We start from the raw sequence: 8,614 nt of genomic DNA on the forward strand, positions 1-8,614 counted from the left end.
GAGTCACCTTGGTCGTCCTCTTCATACACGTGACCATATTCTGATGGGAACATGCAGACATGTTTGTAATCACAGCAAACTGCTGTGATTCTCTAAACTGGTTCTGGATGAAAATAAGAAATAATTAGAATATATTTAACTATTTAAGTTGAAATATCATAATGAGCAGACATGGCACTTACAAAATCCTGGATATTGCAGGATCCTGTAAGACTGGGTTTGTATGACGCACACCCTGAAAAGCCAGTCATCTGCTTAAGAGGAAACCTTGCAAGCCAACTGTGTTGTTGAAAGCTCACAGCTCCAAGTGGCTGGAAGCAGGATGGTGATGGGAATTGAATACAAATAAATAGGTGCAATAGACCAAGTCTAATGGCCTTAATCAGTAGTATATTAAAAAGCAGACAACAAGCAGCACTCAGATTAAATCCAAAATTACAGTTTTCATGAATAAAGCTGGGGTCAAATACCAGTAAGGAGTCTTTAAAAGGCAAGAGGGAGAGTACAAAATTCAAACAATGCAAAAATTGACGGGAAACAGAATCACAGAGAGGAAGGACAGCCGATGACAAAAAAAAACAACAACAAGATGAGTCATTTCACAAAAAAATAGGAAAGCGTCCAGATGGGTCATCAAACAAAGGACAGAGACCATTTTGTTGGCTCTCTGTGACCCAAGTCACAGAAATAATTTAACTTTCTCACCAGAAAATATTATTACCCAGTGATGTCCTCATGCATGAGATCAGCAGACACGTGTACGACTACACGGCCAAGTGCACAAAGCAGCCATCAGTCTCACAGCAGCTTCTGCTGCGGTGAGTGTTAATCACATAGAAAGTAAATTTCTTTGGTTGGGTAACTCGCAAACAGTCAGCTGTGGACACCGAGAGTAAATAATCCAATAATTAAATTCAAAAATTTTTTAGTTGCTTCCAGATGCTCTATATTGTAAGGTAAAGACCCTACACCAATATAGAGAAAACCCCAACAGTCAGCCATTCTCCCATGAGCAAGCACTTGGCGACAGTGGCAAAGAAAAGCTCTTTTTAAAGGCCTCCAGCAGAACCTAGCTCAGGAATGAGCAGCCATCTGGCAGGCAGGTGAGGAGACACTCAATTTGGAGCCTGGCTTACATCCATACTGGTGCACTGTAGCACCAGTGCAGCAGTCTGCACAACAACAAAAAAACATCAGAACAGAGCCTCATAAATTTATGCCACTCTGACCCATGTGACACACCAGTGGATGTAGAAAATCTGACAGTGCAGTGAAGGTCACAACACCAGCGCACATTTCACACATGCTTATTCACTTTAACATGTAATCACAAGTGATCAGGAACACTGGGTGCTTGTTTCCTTCTCATTGTTGTACCGCCAGCTGCTGATTTGAGTGTGGAATTGTTTCTGTTTTCTAATAAGTGTGTGTGTGTGTGTGTGTGTGTGTGTGTGTGTGTGTGTGTGGGTGGGTGGGGGGGGGGCTGTATTCACTGATCATTTCATAACATCCATGAAGTGTGCGTGATAAAAAGACTGAAGGGGTATGTGCGGTTTTTATGAACCACATGAAGTAGTACACTCACTTCCTGTATCATCCGGTAAGATGATGTGTTCTTTTCTTTACATATACATACACTTATACACACACACACACACACACACACACACACACACACACACACACACACACACACACACACACACACACACACAAATGCATAAAAGTTATGGTTGCATAATTTTGGAAAATCCGTTAAGGTATTTTAGATAACAGATATCTTACCACATCTTTGGCAGTACTTTTGGATATTGTTAATTAACATAATTAATACTAAGTATGAGAGAAGATCTGAGGAACACAGCTGTGTCTAATCAGTAATATTTTATTTCAAAGGAGGAACCAAATATGGAGTGGGGGTGTCTCAATACACACTGAAAACACACCTTACTAGGTAAACGACGTTAATGCTTGCCTGTTCATTAATGTAGTTCAACTGCATTCGTGCCATTTTTTGTGGCGTTAACTAGTAAAACTACAAACAAGAAAACCATACCACTGCTTTTCTGCTGTAATTTAACCCCCTCCAACAAAGCCACTGTTAAGGCATGCCAAGACAATGTGTTCATCGAACAGCCACACCACACACTTGTTCAGAGCATGTGGGAAGCATGTGCGCAAGTCAGTTTGAACATTTACAAAGTAATTTTAACTACATTTTCCAGGAAACTAGGAAACTATAACCAAACCACGTGCCACCCTAATGTAGTTTTCAGGTTGTTTTTCACTTGGAAGCAATTAGTAGTTTGAAAAACTAGTAGTAGTAGTTTTGGAGTCACTGGGGGGAATTTGTCGGGGAAAAATGGATTTCAAAACTTAATGGCGGCCCTAAAGGAAAAGTCATGTGTTGAGATTTTTTTTTCATGAATGTGTACTAACTAACAGACTGATATATCAATTCAGTGGGGGATCACACCAACATGGTTAAAAATACAACATATGGCATTAGTCTTTATTGATAAAAAGTTGCTTGTGAAGAAAAGATGGAATTAAATCTTGTCCAACATCTTTATTCTTTTGATTAAAGACAAAGAGGAAACCATTAGCCGAGGAAGGAAAGCTCTTATTGGTAACAGGCAGCAACAGGATTTATGGGAAATGTGATCTTAATTTGGAGAAATATTTGGCTCCCAATAGTCTTGTTTATTTAGAGTGTGTTTTGATGATGTAGTGGAGTCAGTTTGATAGTGACACACTGATGTTTAAAAGAACTTCCTCCTCTTTAAACTTTGACACAAGACGTTGTTTATTAGTTGGCTGGATATCATCTGTCAGCAAGACAGAAAAAAAAAAGCTTCCGGTTTCAAATTTTTGGGAAATAAAAGTGGATTTATTGGAAATCAGGTCTAGGAAAAGGGTGGGGGCCATTAATCTGAGTCAACTGGCTGGACAAGTGACCCTCCTCTGCTGCATAATGACGTGCTGTAATATGTTTACTGGAAAACAGCCGTGGGGGACGCCACTCGGTTTCTGAAAACGTCTTGAATGGCGTCACTCTGGAACGGAGCTTGAAGGAGATTGAGAGTATGCTAGTGTGTACAAGTGTGTATGCCGTGGGTGTTGAAGGGTTTGTTTGGTTTTTGGTTACATCATGATAGATACTAATCACAACATTTCGGGCGGGAAATGGCAAAATCTCCTAAGAGACAAATGGTTTATCAGTAAATGGAGATGTGAAAGAAGAAGGTTTAAATCGCTGCATGTGTACATGAACTGTAAGCTTGTGTGGACATCAGTTTGTTTTTTTGGGGTTTTTTTGTAAATTTATAGTCGTAAAGTAAGTACATACATGTTTCCAAGTGTCTCTATGTGTGTTTATGTTTTTCGTAATAAGTGCATGCACTTTATGTTGTTTGAACGAGAACATGTGTGGGGGTGCATGAGCGCATAAATCAAGAGTATTTTCATGAAATACTCTAGCAGTGCTTTTGCTGTTTACTGTCACATATTCGGCTCTTCTTCGCCACCTCGTATGTCTGTCTGGCGCTACGTCACGATGAGAGAAGTCAAGGAGAATCTAAACACCAGGTATACAGGATGTTTCAGCCTGCTGCTGGATTATTTCCCATTCTTGAGATTGTGTAATGAATCTTGCGGCCATCTGTGGGCCATTTGCCTCAAGGTGCATTAAACTGTAAGTTAAAGACCCTACACCAACACAGAGAAAACCCCAACAATCACATGACCCCTTATAAGCAAGCTCTTGGGAACAGTGGGAAGGAAAGTCTCCCTTTTAACAGCAAGAAACCTCCAGCAGAACAAGGCTCAGGGAGGGGCGGCCATCTGACATGCAGAGACGGGACAAGAGATTATATCATAACATATGTATTTACGTGAGAGACTATTTCCAGTTGTAAGAATCTGTTTGAGGGGGTCTTATTGTGTGCTAGATGAGAGAAAGTGTGAGTGAATGTGATTCTATTGGTATTTTCTGAAGTTTATGTGTGAGAACAACTTCAGCAAAAAGTTGATAATTAGGTCATATATCACCCTGGATAGATAAAAAACAAAAACAACAACAAAAAAAGGGGGCAAAGGGTAGAGATAAAAAAAAAGCAAATTATTTTTTTATTTCTTTACGTGTTCTTGTTTGTAGTGATACTGGCAGTCGTGTGACAGCAGACCACTGTCTGATTGTTCTCTGCGTCACACTAAAGTTATTCATATCTCACTTTCAATGGTCAGTCAATTTCCTCCATCTGTGACCTCAGCAATATTCAAATTACTCAACAGTGTAACACATAGAGCGACGAGGACAAAGTGCTCCCTGTTAGTACTGCTTCATGAACAGAGACAATTTTTGTATATTACCGGACAAAAACAGTACGCTCTGTGTAGGACGGGCAAAGTGGCAAGGCTGGTTAATAAGCAATAAAACCAGAACAAAAATATGAAGAATTATAGTGGGTAGTGATATACAATAAGGATAAAAAATGAGTCAACATTAAAAATAATCCTTGATTTCCTGTTGTGATCAACCGCTGACCCGAGGATCACAGGCAGTGGCTTAGTTCATAAGGTGTGGCTAAATTTATAATATAGGCAGGAATAAACGCATATCAGGCTTTTAAAAATAATTAGTGAAAGCTTAAAATCAGTTCTCTCTCTAACAGGTAGCCAGTGTAGTGTAGTGTAGGGTGGCCCACTGTGACTCTTGCTGGGTAAGAAAATGAAAACATGGTAGGAAACGTGCCAAAATTGTAATTGTGTGGACCTCATGAGAAACATCTTCACTAAAAAATGTCCTGATGGTTAAGTAGTGGGAGAGCATACAATCAGTCTCTGATTAGACTCCATCCAGCTGGACATTGATATTATTCTGCTGCTCTATTTTCCCCACACATAACGGAAAAAAGTATATGTCACTTTGAAATTAAATTAAAACGAGGTGAGAAAAAAGACTTTAAGTAGAACAAACGGTAGGTTGTTTTTTTCTCCTTTTATCTTTTCTTTGTCTTGCAGATGTGTCAAAAATGTAAACTGAAATGACTCATAATAATTCATAGATGGATTTAAACACGTCTAGTCAAGGGAACATTAAATGAAATGGGTTATCTACACAACGGAACAATTTTCATTTTTCACTAGAGATTACATCACCCTTGTTTACAGTAGTACCCACTCAGCAGTGGAATGGTTTTACAGCAGATTTCTAAGACCTACTTCCTTCCAAATACCAACACTGTTTGCACTGTTTCATTTCAGTGAACCTCCCACCACTTCACGCCTCTCCTCCCACTTGTCTAACATGGCAGCTGGGTATCAAATTACCACACGGACAGGTACAATCAATTTCAATTTAAGGGAAATATAAACATGTCACAACTTCGAGCCTTTTTTTTTGAGTTTCCTGAAAAAGAGGACCCAAGGTATTTATTTACCTGCTCAACATAAAGGAAGAATGGACCCAACATTAACCATACTCCAGGTTTCCACTGACAAAGTTTGAGAAAAGTCAGGTTATTACCATGCTACATGTGGCAAATAGAAAATATTCGTGACGAGTATGTTTAATCTAAAGTAATTTACATGTTGACTGACCCCTTATGATTACTTGATATTGAAATAAGAAAATGTACACAGTTGAAATGCAGGCTAAAATCACTGCATGATCATCAGGTAACTACCGCAGGCTTGCGTAGAAATGTCTACATTTCTCCAGTATTTCCCCCTAACTGTCCTCAGATGGACGCCATTTTCCTTTAACTTTAACCCGTGGGCGTCCCTTTTCTTCAAAACTGTGGGTATCTCACTTTGGTAAGAAGCTGTTCTTGTGAAAGGGAGGGCTGTGTAAGATGAGATAAAGTTTGAAACCTTATCAAACGTTGTGGGGAAATAAACAAAACTCACCTCAGCCTAGGCAAGTGGAAGGCGGGCCTGTCGTTTCGATACGTGCATCTGGAACCGTGGGATATCCCCCCTCCTCCAGAGCTGGGGTAGTGGAACTCGCTGTGTCAACGGGTGGCTTGAGAAGTTTCCCTGATAGTAATAATAAGATTGAACAAACAGGAAAGAGCGATGAAGTGTGCAAAAGTGAAAGATGCTTAGTCAAAGGGTGGGGGCGCACCGAGTGTTGTTAGTTGAGTGATGAGGTAATGGATTCATACTGCTTTCTCATACAGTGACTTTTTACTCTCGGTGGGATCCTTAATAATATGGAGGTGGAATTTGTTTTATCACTTGTTTTCTGCTTAAGTCAGCTGGCTGCTGTTCAGATTAATTTCAGAAGAAATTAGTTTGATGAAATGACGCTCCTCACTTTAAATGTTTATTTTTAAGTGTGATTTTTTTTAAAGGATTTTGGCTTTCCTAGAATGTATTTCATAAACGTTTCATTCATATTATTGTTTATTATCGGCCCAAAACTTCATATTCCGCCCTCGTTCAACTACCATTTATGTCAATTGAAAGGAAACATAAACTTTAATCACATTTTACATGGGTCTGTGATCTTTCAGTAAAAGATAAAACTCATTATTTTATCATGCAGAAAATACAGTTTAAACCGTGAGCCTCTGGGTGTATATTTCTGTAAATTGAGTGACTGAAAAACCTACTAGTGTAAAAGTCAGAAAACAGCATTAATCAGTAATAATCCCTTTACAGCATTAAACATGGTGGAGGGCCAAAATGCTCAAGGAATGAAAAATAAAGCCAGTGTGGAGTTGCCAAAACCTGCAAATCCTCTTATGTCCACTTCTGCTTTTCAGCAAAAATTCTCATATGTTTAGCATACTACAAAAAAATGTATTTCCTCTCGCCAGTAACTACTTTACTGTTTAAATGTACAGGGTGTGTATTTTTAACATAAGAAATCACAACTTCTGTGTCATATTTTCAACAGGAATGCCCCTGAATTTCCCACTCTGAATGTCAAAGAAGACCCAACAAAGTGCAATCTCACAGTCCAAGATGGTGGACTTGCAGCTTTTCTGTGCGACCATTGGTCAGTATTTGCGACTCAGTAATTTAGCCATTTACTGACCCGGCATTGTCTGTGAACATGCTGCAGCAGGCATTGCATTGTATTGCTAGCGACGGATGAATGGCTCTGTCTTGAAAAGGAGCAAAACAAACCCTGTTTTTTTTTTTCTACTTTCTGATTACTAGTACTCGAACTTGGTCAATTCAGGAGTGATGTCACTGCCAGCTTCAGTTTCCAAAGTAAATGGAAAGCATTATGTGGGTGTTGCTGCTTTGAGTGTCAAGAGGTGCCAGGATAGGCAGCTAGCTGCTAGCTAGCAATGAAGTCTACTGAACCAAAATGGACCTCTCTGCAATGTATTGGGTATTTTGGATTTTAAATGCAGGTGATTTTCAGACCACACAAGACATCTGTGACGTACTATTACAGTTTATGGATTTACTGTGCTGATTAGCATTAGCTAATTAATTAGCAATTTTCCAGCTTAGCTAAATATGGTCACATCTGGAGCCACAAAAAAAGAAAACAAAACAAAAACCGAAAAGCTTCAGTTCCAAACTCCAACGCTCCAGAAACACAAGTCCACACACTTGTTGATGATGTCATGTATACGTTTATCTTTTATATACCAGACCCATTAGGTTTTCCCTTAAGACAGCCAAAACTTGTTGGTTGACCTTACTGCTTTTGTACAGACTGTACTGTCCTTGTCCTGTAACATAAAAATGTTTTCCTTCTTCATTATTTGGTACTAACAGGTAGTCCGTTGTCCTTAGCACTCCACGTGTTACACAGTTATGTGATTTCATACAGTGAGTAAACTTGCTGACTTGAAAATGGGATGCTCTGACTTATTTTAGTATCACACAGAGATTGCAAAAACCACACTGTACTATCACAACAATGTCACTTGTCACAACATAAAAACGAATATATTAAAACATAAGAATTTTCTTTTTCTAACATGTAGCACATATGGCACTCCAATAAACCATGTACTGAATTTTATTGATTTATTTAACACTATCGTTAGTCACCCTTTCAATAAAACACCTCAAAGAGATTCTCATTACTGGAAATACTCACTCACTTAAATACATGTGATTATCGTGCGGGTTAGCTCCTCCGGACAGGACATATGATCCCCACTCGGCCACTGTAAATTTGTTATGATTATCACATGGGCTTTGTGCTAGAGAGCTGGAAGGTTGCAGACTGTTTTTATTGTCTGATCCAGTCCAGATAGTTGCGTTCTCACATGCAGCTCTATGTCTAGAAAAGTTTAAGGCTGTGGTGGATTTCTGAAAACAGCTTTGAGTTTAAGATCTAAAAAAATGACTCACTTGTTTGCCTGTCTCCTGCATGGCAGGATAAAAGACAGACCACAGTTAGTGCAGCCCATAGGGCACTGGGAACTGTGTTCCCATTTCCTGCTCTAGTCTTAAAGCTTGGCATTGCACGGAAATAGACATAAAGATTCATGGCTTTCCACTTTTACTGCAGGTTCAGTGATAAAAGTTCGAATGAGTGAGTTGATATGGTGCAAAAAAACAAAATTATTAAAAACAGTAATGTAGCCTGTGATGATTTTTCAGCTGTTTGCATAACATAATGCTTTTCTTTAGGCTG

Source organism: Astatotilapia calliptera, chromosome 11 (assembly GCF_900246225.1).
Source record: "Astatotilapia calliptera chromosome 11, fAstCal1.2, whole genome shotgun sequence".
Lineage (NCBI taxonomy): Eukaryota > Metazoa > Chordata > Actinopteri > Cichliformes > Cichlidae > Astatotilapia > Astatotilapia calliptera.